The sequence below is a fragment of the Podarcis bocagei genome (assembly GCF_964188305.1).
Source record: "Podarcis bocagei genome assembly, chromosome: 16".
Taxonomy (NCBI): domain Eukaryota; kingdom Metazoa; phylum Chordata; class Lepidosauria; order Squamata; family Lacertidae; genus Podarcis; species Podarcis bocagei.
Genome location: NC_138142.1, coordinates 6,297,040 through 6,319,788, shown reverse-complemented (window position 1 = coordinate 6,319,788; position 22,749 = coordinate 6,297,040). Strand labels below are relative to the sequence as shown.

General features: G+C 45.5%; 2 protein-coding genes and 1 pseudogene across 5 annotated transcripts in view; all 3 read right to left on the bottom strand.

The window, feature by feature from the left end:
• The window catches only part of TMEM132B (transmembrane protein 132B), a 368,394-nt gene that overhangs the window by 73,039 nt on the left and 272,606 nt on the right, over window positions 1-22,749 (bottom strand). The gene's annotated exons all lie outside the window — the stretch shown is intronic.
• Window positions 1-22,749, bottom strand: part of LOC308576035 (uncharacterized protein) — a 476,523-nt gene that overhangs the window by 210,642 nt on the left and 243,132 nt on the right. The window lies entirely within an intron of this gene.
• LOC308576042 (acyl-CoA-binding protein homolog pseudogene) lies at window positions 7,551-7,975 on the bottom strand (annotated as a pseudogene). The gene has a single exon. The product of its transcript is annotated as an acyl-CoA-binding protein homolog pseudogene (transcript).

Sequence of the window (22,749 nt, the reverse complement as noted above, 5' to 3'; positions counted from 1 at the left end):
TTAGGCTGATGTAACTTACCCCAGCTTGCTTTACACCAGCTTCTCATGCACAGGATTGAGTTTGTGGTGATACAGGAACAGGCCTTTTCAGTGGTGGCTCTCTGTTTCTTGAAAGCTTCACCAGGGAAGCACGCCTAGCCCCATCTTTGATATTAAGTGATAGGTAGAAACATTTTTCCTACTCAGAAATAAGTCCCATTTATTTCAGTGGGGCTTACTCCCAATAAATAGGGACAGGACTGTAACCTTGGGATCAGCATGAATACAACAGAAGTTACAGAGAAGGCGCTAGTAAGTCTTTCTTTCCTTGGGCCTCATCTGCCATGTCTCTTAAGTGGAAGATGTTAACGGGTGTTTACTTTGGTAGCACTACAGATGGCTGAATGTACCCAGGAGGAACTCCCAGAAGCCTTTACTAAATGTAACTCATGTACAAACCTGCATTTTGAAGCGTCTTCTGATGTCATCTCAAAGGACGCATGAAATATCCAAGCTGATGAGAAGACAATGGAAAACAAGGCGGTGGCAGCTGGTTTACCTAAGACATTTAAATAGGATCCGGCTGCATCCCAGATTAAGAGCCAGAAGTGGCATTTGGCAAGGAACGGTAAAGAATCGGCCCTCTCTAACTGCCCCCATTCATTTATGAGAGGAAGAAATGGGGGAGAAATCTGATTCAGCTTGCACTTAAAGGCAAATTATCATATTCACACTTTATGAAACAATATGAGAACCAAACACAGCCATCCTTCACACCTATTCAAATTTTACAATGCAGCTCTCTAACTAAACAATGTTCACCAAAATGCATACATTAGATGTACACCCTCAATTAAAAATGTGTTTAGATTATTTTGCTCAGCAATAAAAACTCTACTATCTTTTCCCACAAGCAACCTTACGAAGTTGCTTTTTGGAGTGAGTGGAGTCCTATGCTCACTTAGTGGGAGTAGGAGAAATTTTCAAGGGGGCACATTTAAAAGTGAGCCTACCTAATATGTGCATCCCAAAATACTATGTGAACTTCAAAAAAAGCCACCCTCTGAAATGTGAATTTCTCCTTTGCAATGCAGCTCTCCAGGCAAGAAAGACATACACAAAGTCACAGGTAACGAAATGGCAAATGCAAGCCAGTGTAAACCTGCAAAAAGTGATGCACATCAGGGAAAGGCAAGAAAGAAAGTTCTTCTTCATGCAAAACAGAGTTACACTATGGAACTCATGCCCACTGGAGACAGGGTCCCAGGGTCCCCCCCACACACCATCCTTAACTTAACTTCTCACGCATGTCTACTTGCATTGCTAAAGTCAGAAAATGGACTGGGTGAGGTAAAGAGGGAGTCAGAGTTCTTCCTTTCAATATGTCCCCACAGTGCACAAATGTATTTGACCTCAGAGACCAGGCACTTGAGAATAAAAAATCACTCTCGCTGAATTGTTTCGCCTGGAATGGCTCTTTGCAAGACGCCGCTCTCTGAGGTCATTTGCTTCTCTCTGAAGTCTTCAGTTGGTCATTGTTAAAACTGTTTTCTTTATGGGGAGCGTAAGGTGCTTTTGTTGGATAATGAAAACAAGAGCAGAGAGGCCAGGAAACTGGCCAGGAAACTGACCTAAAGAAAGATGGTTGTCCAGTGGAATGTTCTTCTTCTTCTTCTTAAACTAATATGTAAGCTCAGTAATGTCAACACAAAGAGTGTGGAACATCTGTCATTCTGAGGGCCACATTTCCTTTTGAATAACCTTCTGGAGGCCACTTGCCAGGGGTGAGCAAGGCCAGGGGCAAAAAGTGGGGCGATGAATATAAATTTATCTATTGTGCAGTACAATTCAGCTCAACAACCTGAGAAGGTAGCTCATCTAGGAGAAGGAAAACTCTGATCCTGAACATCCACTTGCCTTTCAGGATATCTTTGGGAGAAGAAAAAGTTAAGGAGTAAATCCTACACAAATCCAGAGTGGAGTTCCTAAGATGGTTGGATAGCGCCTTGTATGCCTCCTTCCGGCCACTCCTGCAGCCAAGCTGGTGCCAAACGTTTTGCTCTGCTCTCCTTCGGACCACTTCAGAAGGGCTGAGAGGTGGGCCTTGTCATCTGGGCAGCCCAGATCATCACCTGAGGCCCATCTTTGTGTGATTCCTCCCCAGGAAATCCAGAGTGTGGCAACTTGAGAACGGGCCTTTTCTGCAGTGACTCCGTTTGTGGAATGCGCTCCCCAGGGAGGTTCAGCTGGCACCTTCATTACATAAGTTCAGTTACCAGGTGAAAACATTGACCTGCAACCAGGTCTTTTGCTGATTAGACAATCTATGACCTTTTAAACTGGGGGTGTGGAGTATTGCTTTGTTTGTTATTATGTTAGGTATTTTTGAGTTTTTATATTGCAAACCTCCCTGTGATTCTCGGATGGAGGGCAGTATAGAAATTTATTTAATAAAAATCACTCCCACTACAAGATCTGGAGAGCTACACAGGTTCTCCAGCTCAGCCACAGGCTTTTGAAAACACCCCTGTTATCTCTTGACTGGAGTCTCCTGTTTCAACTGCTCTGTCTGTTTATTTGAGATGCTTTATTGTGCATTTTAATTATGGATGTTCATATTTTAATATTTGCTCAATTGGTTTTTTTATTCTTTCTAAACCAATTAGCAGCCTCTGTTGACATTAAAAGGCATAGACAGGTGACTCTCAACTTACTCCGGGGTTACACATCTGGGAACAGTGGGCGAAGCCAAAACTGTGTACAGTGAAAGCACATTGGGTTCAGTGATGGTGTCAGGGACTGGACTGTGGAGGAACGGTGGAGACCGCCGCCCCCCCCGAAACTTCCACAGAAGAGGAAGACAGTACAGTGGTACCTCAGGATGCAAACAGGATCCGTTCTGGAGCCCTGTTCGCATCCTGAACAGAACGTAAGACGTGACGGTGCGGCTGCGCGTGTGCGGGTCGTGTTTTACCACTTCTGCGCATGCGCGTGACGTCATTTTAAGCATCTCATCTGCGCATGCGTGAGTGGTGAAACCTGGAAGTAACGTGCTCCATTACTTCCGGGTTGCCGCGGAGCACAACCCGAAAGTAGAAGAAGAAGAAGAAGAAGAGTTTGGATTTGATATCCCGCTTTATCACTACCTGAAGGAGTCTCAAAGCGGCTAACATTCTCCTTTCCCTTCCTCCCCCACAACAAACACTCTGTGAGGTGAGTGGGGCTGAGAGACTTCAGAGAAGTGTGACTAGCCCAAGGTCACCCAGCAGCTGCATGTGGAGGAGCGGGGAATCGAACCCGGTTCACCAGATTACGAGTCTACTGCTCTTAACCACTACACCAAACTGGCTCAACCTGAAAGTGCTCAACCTGAAGCACATTCAACCTGAGGTATGACTGTATAGATTTACAACAGTGGTTTGCAGAAGATCACAGCTCTGAGACAGAAGAGGGACAATGCTGGGAGATAATGGGAGAAGAGGAGAGGGGAGGAGCTGAGCTGGAGAAGCTGGCTGACATGTTATCACTAGAAAGCATTCCAGGCCCCCCTTCTCCCAGAACCCGGCGAACAGTGAAAGTAGGAGAGCAGAGAGCTGAGAGGCAAATGACCTTAAGCAGCCACCGTAAGGGTGGTGGTGCTGTTGATGACTGTGAAGGGAATGGGGGGGGATTACTCAGAGCAACGCCATTAATCTGAGAGGCTATATTTCTAAGCTTCTCTCTGTGAACATCAAATAAAAGACATTGATAGGAGCTTCTTGTCTATCTTTTACTAGTAGCTTGCCATGAGGGGGAGGGATCGGATACCCTGAAGCCTGACAGATGAGTGGGGTTGCCAAAGCCCTTTTTTCCTGGACATCCTCCCACTTTCCAATCACTTTTTTTAAAAAAAATGCATATGTTTGCCAAGCGCATAAGTTGAAAGCATGCAAGTTAAGTGCACTTAAGTTTTGAGTTACCTATGTAAGTTATTATTATTGTTCCTAGCCTTTCCTCACAGGATTTGGTCTTCAAGTTGTTTACACTCCAAAATTAAAGTGTTTTTCAATGAAAAAATTGAAGTGTGCCAGGAGAATATTTTATAGCAGGGATTCTGTAACCCCCATAGGATCATGAACTGTCACTTATTGCTCTTTTCAATTCTTATATATTGTACCTTATTGCATTCAGACTGTAATATGGCAAAATGCAATACATTACAAATAAAAGGAGTGATTGAAACTACAGTTAAAAATCAATGTGAATATATAATGTAATGGATGTGGCATCTCTTGTCTTCAATGACAAATTCATGGACAGGGCATGAACCATCGGTGGTCCATAGACCACAGTTTGGGAGCTGTCACTTTAGGGGACTTGCAAAATCATATATAAAGTAAGACTGGACCTAAAAAATGGCAGAACCGGTAAAAGTGGGAAAACAACACAAAACAGCAAGACTCCTCTTTGCTTGCCCAAAGTAGCAATTTTGTTCAGCACACTGAGGGCACACTGCCTGCCAGAGAAACAATGGACTGAGGGGAGGTAATCTGCTTCCAAAAATCTATTTTTAGCATCAATTTTATCTGCTAGCAATTTACCCTCACAGCTTCTCTCCCTCGGCACCTGTTTACTTCTATTTTAGAGGCCATTTTTATTGTGCCCAAATCTTTGAGATGAAAAATTCAATCCCAAATTTTTTACTTGTGCTAGGTTACCCCCCCCAAAAAAAAAAAAAAAACGTGTTATGTTGACTGGTTGTGATGCTGCAGCAAAAAATGCTAATGCTATTCTAGGCTGCTTCCACAAAAGTACAGTGGTGCCCCGCAAGACGAATGCCTCGCAAGACGAAAAACTTGCTAGACGAAAGGGTTTTCCGTTTTGGAGGTGCTTCGCAAAACGAATCTCCTATGGGCTTGCTTCGCAAGACGAAAATGTCTTGCGAGTTCCTGCAGTTTTTCCCCCTTCCCCCCCTTTTTCTAAGCCGCTAAGCCACTTATCAGCTGATCCGATAAGCTGATAAGCCGCTAAAAGCCGCTAAAAGCCGCTAAAAGCCGCTAATAGCGCTAATAGCGCTAATCCGCTAATCCGTCAATTGTCTTGCTTCGCAAGACGAAAAAACCGCTAGACGAAGAGAATCACAGAACGGATTCTTTTCGTCTTGCGAGACACCACTGTATAGTGTCCCAATCAAGGGAAGTAATAGCACCACTCTATTCTGCCTTGGTCAGACCACACCTGGAATACTGTGTCCAGCTCTGGGCACCACCATTTAAGAAGTGACAAGTTGGGACATGTGCAGAGGAGGGCAATTAAAAAGAGGTTGGGTGGTCCTATGTCATGTATGATTTAGCTGAGATACCTGCATCACAAGGGGTTGAACTAATGACCCGTGAAGTCCCTTCCAAGCCTACAATTTTATGATTCTATGATTCTCCTCTCTCCCACAGTATAACACCTAATCCCACAGTAATATCTAACATGTCAAATGTACCTGGGTTTCCCCACCTGCTTCGAGCAGCAGTCAATGAAATCTCTCCACACAGTGACATCACATCGCAGGTTTCCTGGTTTGAGGTGTTACCGGAAGAGAGAGGAGCCAAAGGAGAACGAGGGCTGTGGCTCAGCAGTAGAGCATCTGCTTTGCACTCACAAGGTCCAAGGTTTGAACCCTGGCAGCATCTTCAAGCAGGGTTGGGAGAGACTCCCTGCATCGAAGCCTGGAAAGCCACTGCTGCCAGTCAATGTAGACAACACTGAGCTACAGGACATCTTTTCTAGATAAAGAGGTGCTGGAACTTGTTGAGGGAAGCACCCAGCTAATGCACCACTCGCCATGCCAGCCACAGTCTCCGTCACAAAACGAAGATTGTGGTGCCGCACGCAGCCTCTGGCGCACAGAGTTCAGGCTGGGGGAAAAGCCCTGCTCAGCTAAATGGACAGTGGTCTGACTCAGAGTAGGGCAACTTCCTATATATGTTGCTATGGCTGTTCTTTCTGTGGCTCCTGCAATGCAAAGATTCCTCACTTACTTTATGAGAAAAAGCTGGTCGACACATTACACTTAACAGAGCTACAAGCTGCCTCTAGGCATGTAAATGTGGAAGGGTGTACATTTCTTGATTTGTACAGCTCAGCTTCCATGTACACAAGTAAACATACTAGACAGTTGTTGAACATTACATGTGAATAACTGTATGTGCATAAAGTTCAATTATTTCATATACATAGGCACATAGACTGTACACCTGTTGATGGTCTGTTTATGACATTTATATCCCAGCTTTCCTCCAAGGAGCTTGAGGTAGTATATGAGGCTCTTCTCCGCTCCACTTTATCCTCATAACAACCCTGTGAGGTAGGGATAGGTTAGACTGGGGGAGAGACTGGTTCCAGGTCACCCAGTGAGCTCCATGGCTGAGTGGGATTTGAACTGTGGCCACTCCAGGTCCTAGTTTGATACTCCAGTTTGATACTCCAGCCATTGGCACATGTGAACACCCCAAATTCACAGCATTCCTGTGCAGCACTGTGAGCAACCTTAGGGCGGTATTCAACTAAGATATACTCTGAATCAATCGGTTTAAATTAATGGGCCTAGCTTAGTCAAGATCATGTATTTCAATGGAAGGGGATTTCGAACAGACCCGCTGAAACGCATGAACAGGACTAAGTTAGGTCCACTCATTTCAAGTAGGGCTTAGTTTAATGCTATTCACAGTGTCTTACTTGCAGGACAAAGTCAATACAGTGGTACCTCAGGTTACAGATGCTTCAGGTTATAGACTCCGCTAACCCAGAAATAGTACCTCGAGTTAAGAACTTTGCTTCAGGATGAGAACAGAAATCGCACGGCAGCAGTGCAGCAACAGCGGGAGGCCCCATTAGCTAAAGTGGTACCTCAGGTTACGAACGGTTTCAGGTTAAGAACGGACCTCCAGAACGAATTAAGTTCTTAACCCGAGGTACCACTGTAAATATATCACTCTTTTCCCCCCATAGGAAGACCAATATGGAGAAGAGAAAGAGGCTGAGAAGTCAGTGGGATGGTTGGGAAGACTGCACAGGCCAAATCTGGCCCAAGGGCTGCCGTGTGGTTCTGGTGGCATCTAATCCTATCTCCAGAGAAGCTTCTATGTGAGAACCGGACATAACGGTGGAGGGTATTCCTTCCAGATTTCAGAGTCATAGAATTGTAGAGTTGGGACAGACCCCAATGCTCATCTAGTCCAACCCCCTGCAATGCAGGGATCTCAACTAAAGCATCCCTGACAGATGGCCATCCAACCTCTGCTTGAAAACCCCCAAGGAAGAAAAGTCCACCACCTCTCGTGGGAGCCTGTTCCACTGCCAAACAGCTCTTACTGTTGGAAAGTTCATCCTGATTTTGAATCAGAATCTCTTTTCTTGCAACTTGAAGCCACTGGTTCAGCCCCTGCCCTCCAGAGCAGCTTGCCCCATCTTCCATGAGACAGCCCTTGAGATATTTGAAGATGGCTAACATATTTCCTCTCAGCCTCCTCTTTTCCAAGCTAAACATACCCAACTCCCTCAACTGTTCCTCATAAGGATGGGTTTCCAGACCCTTAATATTTTTTTAAAGAAGAAAAAAGTTTATTGCAAATAATGATGTTCACATCAGTCTGAAAATGAGTAGTGCCCTTGCCTTTGAACTAATTGTCCAAAGAAAATCTACAGTCCATATTTCTCTATCATCTCATTTGCTTTAGAAATGTAAGCCTTCATGGCATCTTCTTTTGACATACCTTTCTTCTGGTTCCATGCTTCCCATTTTGTTTTGCCTTTCAAATCCAGCATCCCAGGACACTCAGTATTAATATTTCCCACGGTCGACTGCTTGTAGAGTCCATACAGTTCTTTTAGTTCATCGTTAGTTGGTTTGGTCTTTAGTTTTTTTACTTTTTCTGCCACAGAGTTGAAGTCGGCCTCCAGAGTCATGGTGCACAACCTGCTACGGCTCCTGCACTCTCAGCAAAGCCCCGTCCCCGTCCAGAATGAAGCCCTTCCAGACCCTTAATTGTCTTGGTCATTCTTCTCTGCACTCATTCAAACTTATCATTATATTTCTTAAATTGTGGCACCCAGAACTGCACAAGTATTCTAGGTGCAGGCTGACCAAGGCAGAATAGAGTGGTACTATTACTTCCCTTGAGATCCCAATTATTTGTCATTTGGAGCAATTACATAATTTCTGTCATACGCTTGGTTAATTGCATCACCATTTTGTAGATGTGCCAAAGCAGATGACAGGGTCAATGTTTACCCCCCAAAAGAGAGGAAAACTCAAAAGGTGATAAATGAATAAGTAACCAGGGACATTAACCTTGGGCAGCTGTTTCAACATTCTGGATCGGAGATTGTCTGCTGGGCCAATATGTTGAAACAGCTGCTGTTATATTTTAAGATAATTTTATTCGGTGACTTGGAAGGTGACTGTTGTAGGAATTTAGCTGAAAACATTTCAAGTCTAAAACTGAGACCTTAACCTATTTCTTATCCCAAACGACGCAGCAATACAGATGGGATATATTTGTGGACACACACCCCACGCCTGCCCCAATTACACTTTAATAATGCACCCTGAAGTTCAAATCTCACTGAAAGTTTGTTTCCATGGTGGTAGTCAACTAAGTTTAACTCAGAGTACATCTATTCACAGAATCAAAGAATTGTAGAGTTAGAAGGTATACCAAGAGTCATTTGGTCTAACCACATGTGATGTAGGAATCACAGTTGAAGAATCCCTGACAGACAGCCATCCCATCTCTGTCTAAAAATGTCCACCACCTTCCAAGGCAGTCTGTTCCAGTGTCAAACAGCTCTTAGAGTAAAAAAAGTTCTTCCTAATGTTTAGTTGGAATCTCCTTTCTTTTGATCTGAATCCATTGGTTCGTGTCTTACCCTCTAGCCCAACTTAGTAATGTTCATTAATTATAATGGGTCTACTTTGAGTAAAACTTAACAGAACACTACTCCTTGTGCTTATTATGTTTTTATACATGTTGAAAGCCACTCAGAGTGGTTGGGGCAACCAGATTTTTTGGGGTGGGGGTGGGGTGGTATTAACAACCCCCACCCCCACCAAAGAGTTGGGGGACTTATTTTTATTTACCTTCATTAATTAAACTACTTATCATTAAGAGGCCATTCAGGCATTGTTATTTATTATTTATTTATTACTGTACATTTCTATACCAACTTTTCTTCCAAGGAGCTGAAGGTGGGGCGCATGGTTCTCCTTCTCCCCATTTCATCGTCACAACAACCCTATGAGGTAGGTAAGGCTGAGAGGCAGTGACTGGTCCAAGGTCACCCAGTGAGCTTCATGGCTGAGCGGAGAGTCGAACCCTGCTCTCCCAGGTTACAGTCTGACACTCTAACCACTGTATACGCTGGCTCGCTTGGTGTCCTCCAGATGTTGTTGGACTACAACTCCTATCATGCACTGGATGGCTGCCTTGAACCAGCCCCTACCTGCCCAACTTCTCACCCAGAGCCAGTCAGGGGGTGCCTCCACCTGTGATTGGTTCCCTTCTTGGGCAACTTTCTCAGGACTTCGTAACAATGCTGGGAAGAGCCAGAGGCCAAGGTGAGCAGACCAAGAGGTAGTACAACTCTTACTATGATTCCATATGATGCATTCCATCCACATCAGCCTGAATTTTCTACGCACGCATCTCTCCAACCAGGTAAGCAAGAGGCTTTATCAGGGTTCAATGACACATTCCAGCAAGACAAAGAGCAACCAATGGGCTGAAAGGGGTGTGGCCTGGGAGACAAAGCAGCCTGGCAAGAATCCAGGCCTGAGATTCCCCACTCATGCCGCCAACGACAACACACCCTGAAGGGCAACCCCAAAATCAACAGAAGCAGAAGTCAGGGTGAGCAACAGCATCTTACCACCCCACATTTGAGGCTGCCTTGCCAGTTTCCTGCACCCGCCATCTGCCCATTCTTTTGATGTGAAAATATTCCGCTTTCCAGAGAGGCAATTTGGAGGCATCTGATTTGGTGCTGCTAACCCCCTCCCCATTTGCTGTGCCACCCTTCAACAGGTATTCCAATGACAAATTTATTACAGCCCATTATTCCGTGCTTTGCACACAACCTGGTCCTGCTGCCGAAATTTATTACAGCATTTATGGTATTAATTATACAAGTTTCAGCACCACCTGTCAGAGGGCATTCTGAGTCTCCTAAAAAATAATAATAACAAAAAAACCCAAGAAGCATGCCTTTTGTTTACGTGCAGCCATGGTGAAAAGTGGCACGCATCACAATTATTTATCTACCAGCACACAACCCATCAAGTTTGACAAGTGGCAGGAAGGAGGGTGGAATTTTGCCAAGCATGCTTCTTTCCCAAATGCGTTGCCTCGGTTTGCAAACCTGCTCCTGCTCCTTGTTCTCCTAAACTAAGGGTGAGGGACTTTTTCAGTCCGAGGGCCACATTTCATTCCAGACAACCTTCCGAGGGCCACATGCCTATGGTGGGTGAGGCCAGAAGGAAAGGTGAGCAGAGAAACAAGTGCAGGTTTTATCGTGGTACAGAAGGATAAAAGTAAAGGTAAAGGTACCCCTGACCATTAGGTCCAGTCATGGCTGACTCTGGGGTTGCGGCGCTCATCTCACTTTATTGGCCAAGGGAGCCGGCGTACAGCTTCTGGGTCGTGTGGCCAGCAGGACTAAGCCGCTTCTGGTGAACCAGAGCAGCGCACGGAAACACCATTTACCTTCCTGCCAGAGCGGTACCTATTTATCTACAGTGGTGCCTCGCAAGACGAAAAGAATCCGTTCTGTGATTCTCTTCGTCTAGTGGTTTTTTCGTCTTGCGAAGCAAGCCCATTGACGGATTAGCGGATTAGCGCTATTAGCGGCTTTTAGCGGCTTTTAGCGGCTTAGCGGCTTAGCGGCTTATCGGATCAGCTGATAAGCGGCTTAGCGGCTTAGAAAAGGGGGGGAGGAAAAAAAACCCGCAGGAACTCGCAAGACATTTTCATCTTGCGAAGCAAGCCCATAGGAGATTCGTTTTGCAAAGCACCTCCAAAACGGAAAACTCTTTAGTCTAGCGAGTTTTCCATCTTGCGAGGCATTCGTCTTGCGGGGCACCACTATATTTGCACTTTGATGTGCTTTCGAACTGCTAGGTTGACAGGAGCAGGGACTGAGCAATGAGAGCTCACCCTGTCATGGGGATTCGAACTGCCGACCTTCTGATTGGCAAGTCCTAGGCTCTGTGGTTTAGACCACAGCACTACCCGCGTCCCATAAGGATAGTTTCCACCAATAACAACACATGCCTCTCTATCCAAGAGTTAAAATCATAGAATCATAGGGAACCCAAGAGTCATCTAGTCCAACCCCTTGCACTGCAGGAATCTCAACTAGATCATCCCTGACAGATGGCCATCCAACCTCTGCTTAGAAACCTCCAAGGAAGGAGAGTCCACCATCTCTTGTGGGAGTGTGTTAAACTGTCAAACGGTTCTTACTGTCAGAAAGATCATCTTGTTTAGTCAGAATCTCATTTCTTCTAACTTGAAAGCCAAGGTGGTTCTGCTTCCCTTTGGACCACATCAGCAAGGCCAAGATGGAGGTCCTGTCATCTGGGCAGCCCAGGACCTCCATACACACTGCCCAGGCTTGTGGTCTAGAGTGGTCCTTTTGGTGCTGCCAACACAGCAAAAGCAACATGAGAGGGATCAGGGAAGAAATTTGATTTGGTTCGCATTTAAAGGCGAGCCTCCCTAATTTGCACATTCTGAAACAATACAAAAGCTGGAACACATCCATCCTTGGAAATTGGCACTTCTGCGAATTTTGCATTGCAGTTCTCCAGCCATATAAGCCAAGTAACAAACACATATCCAAAAGTACTTTATGCATGAAGGGAATTTGTATTGCATTAGGGAAGTTTGCTTTGCAAGGATGTTTTTGTTCAGTGGGGAAAACTGCATGCAATAATTTGTATATTGGGATAAATCACACTATTTTATTTTTATTTTTGAACTACTTTCCATAAGGTATCCCAAAGCAATTAATAATATAGATGTTGATGGTGGCCTATGTCATTCTCTATACACACTCTTTAGGCTGAGACACAATGAGTATCCTGAGGTTTCCCAGTGAATTGCACACCTGAGTGTAGAACATGAGTCCAGTAATCTTAACCATGAAGTGGTACTGGCTTAAAAGAAAGACATTAAATATTAATTTAACAAATGAATTCAATAACTAAATCATCAGTATTGAACTGCCATCCCTTGCCTACCCCACAGATACATTGCCCCAATGTGAGTCAAGGGCATCTGACTCACTTCAGTCCTCCAGGCCCAGTTCTAGGCTGAGAGACTGGGCAATTCACGCACATGCAAGTCTGCACCTGAGCAGGATTTTATGCAGAAGTGCTTCCACTTGCTATCTCTCTTCCAAACCTGGGGTTGACAATTAACTCACACTAATGAGGCTTACACACTGCAGCTCCTGGAAGAATGGCAAAAAGGGCAAGATTGTCATTTAAAAAAAAGAACACTCTCGTCTCCGTTACATTCCTGGCAGATTTAATTAACAAAAATGTTGCGATAGCTGAAATTTCTTCCCTGTTTTACAAATAATGCCCTTTTGATGAGGGCTTCAGTTCGAATTACTGCCCTCTCAAGCGGCGCCACACAACCAGAATGCTAAGCTGATTGGCAATAAAACTACAGTAAGTGGTCCAAAGGGAGGGAAGAGAAATATTATAAACACAATGGAAGCCAATTGTTGGCTAATCGTTAAGAAGGACAAGTTTATGCGTCATTCCATGAGTTTTCTCCTTTGGGTGGGCCTTGGCATTCAGGGATTTGGCTAGAACTCTCATTTTTAAAGAAGAAGATATTCAGAATGCAAGTGTGTGTGGGGGGGGGGGTGGCGTGCCGAGATGCTCTGCCACACAACAAGAAGTCCCCACACCCAAAAATCTAGCAAATGAGGGAGAAGGCTTCTTCCCTAGCTGCCCAGACATAAAATGTATGCAAGCAACGGCATTTGCAGATATTTTCCAGATTGTTTATTAAAGCCTGAAACTTAAATGTATTTATTTATTACATTTATTGTTAGGTTTCCAAGGGGTTGCTTGACAGCAAGCAGGCAAATACCTCCCTGCTCGGCTGTGAAGCCTTGCTTTTGATGCAAAATAAACTTTATCTGTCCAGAGCGCCACTCTCCCATGGTTGGCTCATTCACTGGCAGAGTCCGTGAGTGGGCGGGGCTTAAACTTTCCCCAGCAAAGTAATTTCTTTTTTTAAAAAAGATATTTTATTAGAGTTTTCCAAATTATAACAAGAAAAGTAAAAAATAGAAAAAAGAACATACAAAAAAGAAAAACATACAAAATAAAAACAGTTAAAAACACATTAATTTTCATAACATATCTTCCATACACTTATTTTCCCAGACCTCCTCAAACCTCCATTTTTTGTATTCCAGTTCAATTTGTTAGTTCAGCAAATCCTTACCATCAAGTTTTTACCCTATTCTAATCTTTCATTACATTGCCTTACTCTATTCTCCTCATTATCCTATAAAAACCTTAACCTAAATCTTATTTTTGTTAACTTCTCTTAACCATTATATTCCTTCCTAATCTCTTAAACTTTTATACCAGAGCCAAGCAATTTCATTTCATCCATCCATCTAATATTCATCAATTATGTAAAATAATCCTAATAACAAAAAATAGAAAAAAGAAAAAGAAAATCTTCATCCAACGTCCCATCCCCCAGGTCCCGGGTTTGTCAGTCCATTTGTCCACCCAGCAAAGTACCGTATTTTTCGCTCTATAGGACGCACTTTTTCCCCTTCAAAAATGAAGGGGAAATGTGTGTGCGTCCTATGGAGCGAAGACGCCATAGCCCCGCGACCCTCTCCTGGCTGGAGAGGTGACGCGCGGCTATGGCAGGAACCTCTACAGCCCCGTGTCACCTCTCCATCCAGGAGAGCGCGCGCGCGCGGCCAAAGCAGCCCCCCGCGACCCTCTCCCGGCTGGAGAGGTGACGCACGGCTATGGCAGGAGCCTCTACAGCCCCACGTCACCTCTCCAGCCAGGAGAGCGCGCGTGGGGCTAAAGAAGCACCTCGCGACCCTCTCCCGGCTGGAGAGGTGTCGCGCGGCTTTAGAGGCTCCTGCCATAGCCGCGCGTCACCTCTCCAGCCGGGAGAGCGCGCGGGGGGCTAAAGCAGCCCCCCGCAACCCTCTCCTGGCTGGAGAGGTGACGCGCGGCTATGGCAGGAGCCTCTTCGCTGCGCCTTTCCGCTGCTCCCTGACCTGCTCTTTGGGGCTGGTGGTGGGCTTCCCCCCGCCAGCCCCAAAGAGCAGGTCGAAAGGAACCTGAAGCCTGGAGAGCGAGAGGGGTCAGTGCACACCGACCCCTTTCACTCTCCAGGCTTCCAAGGTAGCTGCCTAAATGGCACCTTGTTTTAGAGCGGGAAAACAAGAGGGGGAAAGTTCTCCCCCTCTCTGTGCAGCGCCTCGTGCCGCTTCACTGAAGGGGCGCTGGGCAGAGAGGGGGAGATTTTTTTTTCTTGTTCTCCCCCCTCTAAAACAAAGTGCGTCCTATTGCCCGGTGCGTCCTATGTGCGAAAAATACGGTAATTTCTTGACGCCCAGTCTGCGCCTCCCCTCTCGGCGCGAAACCTTACTGCACAAGGAGGGCGTGGGTAACAGTGGACCTCTCCCCTCCCTGCTTTGCCCAGGCAAGGTGTCCTGGCAACGCCTCGCCTCCTCCGAACCCTGCAGCTCCTCTCCACTGTAGGTGTGGTTACTCTCCCCTGGCGAGGAGGAGCTGCTCCCCACGATCTTTGGGGGCTCTCCCTGACATTTATATATCACCTTTTTCTCCAAGTATCTCAAGGTGGTGTACATGGTTCTCCCTGTCCTCATTTAAATCCCCACAACAACCCTACGAGGCGGGTTAGGCAGAGAGACAGTGACTTGTCCACGATCACTCTGTGTGCTTCATGGGCAAGCGGGGATCTGAAGTCAAGTCTCCCAGGTCCTAGTCTGACACACTCTAACCACCTCACCACACTGAGTTACGCTGGTACAGTGGGAAACTGTGGCAACCCATCCGTTCCCCAATTTTGCGTCACTTTTATTTCCCCTGATCCTGTTCACTGGGTTTGTTTCCCTTGGGAAATGATGCATCGATGCAATTCCTGGCTTCTTTCTCTGGCCTCAGGTACATGCACAGGTGATTCCAGACAATCAGGAATCACCAGTTGAACTTTATGGCATCGTGCTGCTATGCAGCCAATCAGGAATTCAGTGATGATGTTAGGGACTGATCTATCTGCATGGGTAGGCAAACTAAGGCCTGGGGGCCGGATCCGGCCAATCGCCTTCTAAATCCGGCCCGCGGACAGTCCGGGAATCAGCGTGTTTTTACATGAGTAGAATGTGTCCTTTTTATATAAAATGCATCTCTGGGTTGTTTGTGGGGCATAGGAATTCATTCAATTTTTTTTCCAGGCAGCCCTGTTCAGGGAAGTTTTTAATGTGTGATATTTTAGTGTATTTTGGGTTTCTATGGCAGCCGCCCAGAGTGGCTGGGGAAATCCAGCCAGATGGGCGGGGTACACATAATAAATTATTATTATTATTATTATTATTATTATTATTATTATTATTATTATTATTATTATTAGTCTAGCCCACCACAAGGTCTGAGGGACAGTGGACCAGCCCCCTGCTGAAAAAGTTTGCTGACCCCTGATCTAGAGAGACAGATATGCAGTTTTACTTTGCAAGTCAAAACTCACTACAGCAAATCACCCAGAGATTCATGAGTAGATGTGAATCTAACCCCCCCCACACACACACACACATTACACAGCACCAGGTATTCTAATGGTACTGTAATAAGTAATAAGTAACAACAGTAACATGTCTTTGCCGTTTCATTTGTTGTTATGTACTGAGTTGAATAGGATCCAAACTGCAGCAGTCTGATTGGTCCTAGAACAATAGGATCCAAATTGCAGCAGTCTGATTGGTCCTAGAACAATAGGATTCAGAATGCAGCAGTCTGATTGGTCCAAGAACAATGCAGCAGTATGATTGGTTGGCAGGAACCACCCAATCATGCTCCAGATATAAGTGAATCCACAACCTGATTGGCTTACAGTAGAATTCCAGAATTAACCAGTCATGTGCAGCCCATTGTGTAAATAATGTATATAAAGCAGATACTTTGAGGGGACTTTCATTCATTCCTCCTCACCACTATGAGCTGAATAAAGAGCATGAAATCACTTTGCGACTCTGAGTATATTTCATTTGTGATGGCTTGTTCCCCCATTTGTGTTGCCACCTAATGCTGCCATCCTGGAGACTGACCTGCACATGTGCAGTGGAGGATGAACCACTAGGGCCAAGGGGACACGGCCCCACCAACCTCAGCCCCCTCACCACCAACATGCCTTCATACAATCAGTTTCCTTCTCCTTAGACTCAGTGTTGCCCTTAGCAGGGAGGAGGATGGAAACGAAACAAGAATTGCTTGACTCTGCCTATCACTGGCTCAACCTCTACCTGCTGTTAAGTCTCCCTGACCTTTGACCCACTGGTTCCAGAGGGCACCAGTCACTGCTGCAATACTCAGATGCACACCTAGAGAATACTTGGCTTGACAGTAGTACTTGTGAAATGCATCTAGTGAGCTTAGTAGACCACAAGTTAAGCATGAGTCAACAGTATGATGCAGCAGCAGCAGAAAAAAGGCTAACACAGAAGTATAGTGTCCAGATCAAGGGAAGCAATAGTACTACTCTATTCTACACCTGGAGTCCTGTGTCCAATTCTGGGCACCATAATTTAAGAAGGATGTTGACAAGCTGGGATGTGTGAGGAGGGCAACCAAGATTATCAAGGGTCTGGAAACTAAGCCTTACAAGGAACGGTTGAAGAAGCTGGGTATGTTTAGCTAGCCTGGAAAAGAGGAGACTGAGAAGAGATAGGATAGACTGAGAGGAGATATATTAAGGCCTGTCACATGGAAGAGGAAGCATGCTTCTTTTCTCCTGCTCTGGAGGGTAAGACTTGAGGAAATGGCTTCAAGTTACAAGAAAGGAGATTCCAACTAAACAGTAAGAGTTGTTCGGCAGTGGAACAGACTCCCATGAGAGGTGGTGGACTCTCCTTCCTTGGAGGTTTTAAAGCAGAGGTTAAATGGTCATGTCATTGATGCTTTAGCTGAGATTCCTGCTTTGCAGGGGGTTGGACTAGACGACCCTTAGGACCCCTTCCAGCTCTAAGATTCTATTCTTCTATTCTTCTATGACGAAGATGATCAAGGGTCTGGAAACCGAGCCTTATGAGGAATGGCTGAGGGAGCTAGGTATGTTTAGCCTGAAAAAGAGGAGACTGGGAGATGCAACAATAGGGCAGGAACCTTTCTACATATGTGGTGGGAATGCAAAGAGATAGTGGGATTCTGGGAAAATATCTATAATGAACTGAAAAAGATCTTTAGATTTTCATTTGGGGGGAAACCAGAATCCTTTCTCCTAGGTATCATGTCACAGGAAATAAAAAAGAATGGTCAGACCAATATTTATGTATGCAACTACGGTGGCAAGGTTATTGATTGCCAAAAATTGGAAAAGTAGCAGCGTCCCAACTAAAACAGACTGGTTATCTAAAATGATGGAATACTTCCATCTTGCCAAACTAACAGGGAGGATAAGAGGAGATATGGTACAAAAAGTGAATAAGGATGGGCTATCTTTAAGGAATACATCAAAATTTATGTGGAAAAAGTAGAATTTCTGACAGATATTGAGTGAATCCAGAAAATGATTAGAGTGAAAGGAGAGTAAAGTTAAGACAGAAGAAGAGATTAAAGAAATAATGAAATGTGTTTAAGCTAGTTGAAAAAATAAAGTAGCGTAACAAGAACGGCTGGAAGCCAAGTCACTTGGTGGGTGTCTGTGTGGGGTAGGTGTGTAGGTATGTTGATATGTATAGTATAGGTAGGTATTATATAGAGTAATGTAGGTATGTTTTATGTTATGAAAATAAAGTAGTGTGTTGTGTGCGTGTATTGTGTAAATGTATATGTATGTGTTTTATATGTTAATAAATTAAAATTAAAAAGGAAAAGAAAAGAAAAAGAGGAGACTGGGTGGAAATATGATAGCTCTCTGAAGGGCCATCACATGGAAAAGAGAACAAGCTTGTTCTTCTGCTGTTCCAGAAGGTAGGACCTGAACCAATGGATTGAAATGACAAGAAAGCAGATTCTGGCTAAACATTAGGAACAGCTTTCTGATGGTAAGGTCTGTTTGAGAGTGGAATGGGCTATCTTGGAAGCTGGTGGGTTGTCCTTTGTTAGAGGCTTCTAAATAGAGGTTGGGTGGCCATCTGCAATTGATTCCTTAGCTGTGATTCCTGCATTGCAGGAGATTGGACTAGATGACTCTTGGGTTAACTCTTCCAACTGCACAATGATACATGCGTGAACCCAACTTTCAGGTGCACTTCTGTCCAAGACACTCCTTCTCCTGTCTTGTAAACAAGTCGCCTGAGCTCCCTGCTCCCATCAAGAGCCAAAAAAGGAAAGCTGTACATTTGGAATGAGAAGTGTGACAGCAGAGTGCCAGCTTTGCGGAGACAAAGATGCCACGGGGCTCCATCGCTCCAGCATCCCATTGCCCTCCCTGCTAATTTCTCTCTAAAGACATGGGAAGCATGGATGGAAGGGCGTCATTAGCCTGCTTGGCGATGAGTAACAGCTTTTTACTTGGGAGATCTTCTTGCTGTGAAATTAGTGTCACAGATAAGTGGTTGCTCTGCGGCAGAGATGGAAACGTCTGCATTTCTGATCTTCATACACAACATGCCCCCCACACACATCCCAGCACTTTGGCTAGGAAATTTACACAGATAGCACAGCCAGATGTCATGGGCTCACAAAGGCACTGTGAAATACAACCTGCCCAGCAGTACAGCTATTATAAGTGCCAATTTTTATTGCACTTTATGGAATCCTTGGCTTCCCTCCTTCCATTTTTCTGTGTTCAGTTTGCACATGGCTCCAAAGTCGTGCATTTCTATCCTGATACACTATACCAAGTGTGGTCCAGACACCAAATATGGCCAGGCCTCTCTATATGGCCCCCAGGACTGCCCTCGGGCAAAACCAGCTACTCAGACACATCCCCTCTCCCCAGTCTGAAATCCTTACCAGCCCTATTCTGCATCCCTCTTTGTGTGTGTTTTGATTGGCCGGGATGTTTCCTTGAATGTTGATAATCCCTCTTGCTGGCCTGGGTGTAGGGTGGAGAGGGGTGTGTGAGAGTTTGTAACTGTCCTGGCTCCCACCCTAAAACACTCACACAAAGGCTCTCTTTTGCAAGTTAGAAACAGACCTTTATGCAGGCTCATTACAGGCTCAGCAGCACAAACCATGCTCAGGAGTGAAGACTCAGGAGTTTAGGAGCAGAGAAAGGAGTTCAGAGCTGGACAAAAGCAACTGAGATGTCCCAAGAAGTTTCCATACCCCACCCACCAAGCTTTTAAAGGTGAGGTGTGGCATTCCCACTCGTAAGACTCTCTCGCCTTGTGAAAATTTTGGGACTTTAAACGTGCACTCCTTGGGGGAGCGGTCTGTTTCCATCTTAAAAGGTGGCACCTGGTTCTAGGCAACAAGGCTGCACTCCTGTTCAGTCACTGCTGCCTCTGGTTCTCCCTCCAAACTCAGTTCCAAACTCTCCAAAGCTTTTACTGAGGGTATCCACTTGGCAGGAAAGGAGGGTGGGGTGGGGAGAGAACAGACATCCCTGCTCCTTCTCCCCAAGAGATGGAAGTCAAGGTGGAAAGCAAAGGTTCCTCTCACTCCACCAACTCTGGTTCCCACCATTCAGGTGGGGAAAATGCATTGTTTCACCCACTTTTGCATTTGGCCCCACACACAGACAGGGACCCTGAAATATACTCAAGTGTTTATTTCATGCTCTTTATTTCAGCTCATGGTAAACAGTGAGTGAGCACTTTCCCCCCAAACCTCTGGCTATATATACATTATTTACACAATGGATCCCTTGTGATTGGCTGATTCAACTCCCCTCCTGGAGCCTGATTGGATTGTTCCTGCAGGCCAATCAGCTTGCTGATTCACTTCCTTCTGGAGCCTGATTGGGCTGCTCCTGCACTTTCTCCTGGAGCTGCTGATTCACCTCCTCCTGGAGCCGGATTCGGCGGCTCCTGCAGACCAATTAGGTTGCTGTCTTCTAGAATCCTACCTGCCTATTGTTCTAGGATCCAAGCTCAGTACATAACAGACCCTCTTTCAGCTGTCATCCACAGAAGACATTCCACTAGGGTGTGGGTGGGGGGGAGAGAGAGAGAGAGAGAGAGAGAGAGAGAGAGAGAGAGAGAGAGAGAGAGAGAAGAGAAGAGATGGGGTAGAAGGGCCTCTCCATGAGCACAGAGGAAAGACCTTTGTCTCCTCTCCAAATTTTCCATCCCTAACTTTCACTAGTTTCTCTGTAAATAGGAATCAGGGCCCAAGCTTGCATTTTCCTCCTTCCTCCCAAACCCTTTTCCTTTTGTGTTGTATCTTTTAAATTGTGACCCTGAGGACAGAGACTGTCTTCTCCCTAATACCTGTAATCCTGTTTGGGAGGGGTTTGCTTCCAATTGAAAAGTGGAATAAAAATGTTTAACCACCACCACAACAGCTACTACTACTTCATGGCAAAGGTGGCATTCAAACTGGGTAATTCCTGATTCACAGCCTGGTCCTGTTGAGATGGTGTTGAGAGAATATTGGCTTGGAACTCCAGCAAGCATGTTGCCAGCCCAATTGTTTGCTGACAGTAGAAAACACACCCACACCCCTTTTCACACATTACAAAACTCCCCGGGGGGGGGGGGTAGGGACACTGAGCGAGATGACAGGATGAGTGACCCAAACCGGCCAAAAAACGGCACAGAAAATCCATCCTTTGTTGATCAGGCAACACAGTACAGTTCTGCCAAAACAAGCCCTGATGGATGCGCGCTGGCTGATTTCTCAAGCACTTTATAAATATTAATGGCAATGATAGAGCCTCTCAAAATTTGTCATGTCACATCGCTCTTAGAAAAACGCTCCGAGTGCGACTTCGATCAGGTGATGGTTGTTTTTCCCACCAAACAACTGCAAACTCTACTTTGTAAGGTTATCCTCGCCCAGGATTCTCCCCCCCCCACCCTCGCCACCCCAAAAGAAAAGAAATGCAAGGTATGGGGTGGTCATAGGCTAGCTTTTCATAAATGTAAAGGTGCTGTAATAGAACCACTGGGGCTGGCTCTACCATGAGCTTTGCTGAGCCATTGACTCAGGTGGCAGACCAGGAAGGGCAGCAGACAGAGGCCTGAGACCAGAGGAGGCTGGTCACTAGGCCAAGGTGGGTACCCTGACTTGGTTGGCTGCTTGGAGGATAGAGAGGGGCCATAGAAACTAATCCATATTACAAAGGTAACATTTACATTTGTTTTTCAGGTGCCCACCAAATGTATAAAGGCCCTCAAGCTGGAAAAGGTGCCCCACCCTGATTTAACAGAATGCCAGTACTGCCAATCAACAAAAGTTCAAAAGGTGCCATACTACAGTGGCTTACAAATATAAACTTCTTCTTGTGCTACAGAATTTGCCAAGACAAATACACATGGGTTGAGAAATATGAACTTCAAGGGCTCATAATGGTTGCTTCAAATAGAAGGTGAGCATTATAAACTCTGCTTTAAATGCCTAGGAAACTGGCAAGTTGCTTCTTTCCCAGCTGGTGAACGGATGGTCCTCCCATCTGGAAAGGGGAGGTTGCACAGAGCAGGGATGGAGATCCTGTTGTCCTCCAGATGTTGCTGGACTGCAACTTGAATCATCCCTGACCCTATGCCATGCGGGCCGAAACTGATGATAGCTGGAGTCCGATTAAGATCTGGAGGGCCACAGGTTCCCAGCTTCTGCATCTATCCGTCTGATGGGAGTGGTATCTACCCCCCAGCTGTCAATCATCTGACATCACAATCGCATCAGGTGAAAGGTGCTTTGAAGTCCCAAAGTCAGGACTGCAAAGCACCTTGAAAGGCATCACTAAAATGAAGGGTTTTCCTTCACTTTAGCAGACAATCTCAGTGCGCGCATACACTAATCCTGAATCAGGAATGGGTTTCCATCAAAAGCCCTGCTCAGACAGTGGGGCCGGGGGACTTTGCCTTAGCAGGAAATATCATTGCAACCCACACCCTAAATCCTGAACTGAGGGAAATGGTTTCATGGGCCAACTTGGATCCCCTTGGCAGGGCAGGTTCCCCACCCCTGATGCATCTCTATAGTTCAAAACATCTCTGGCATGTCTTGCAGGAGTAGGCTTCAGGATTCTTGAACTGTGGGCACGGAACAAGGCTCACATTCCTATAGGAGTTGCCCCTGCTTCTAAAACTGAGGCTTGCATTCTGATTCCCCAATACGCCTCAAGTTGGCAGTACCTAAAAGTGCTTTGTCCAATCCTGTCCAAATATGCTTAAAGTGATGCGCTCAGCAATTTCCTCCTCTCAAGCTTGAGTTAAAGGACTCAGTGCTTTTTAAAGGCCATTTTTCCTGGGTGTTCCTTGTCAGCATTTCAGCCATCAGGCAACTGGGGAGGCCATTATTCAATCCCCCATTTAAAAGAAACCTTATTGGAATACACACACACCTGTGGTTCTAAGTGATTCACAACATTAGTCAACTGTTAATCAATGGAA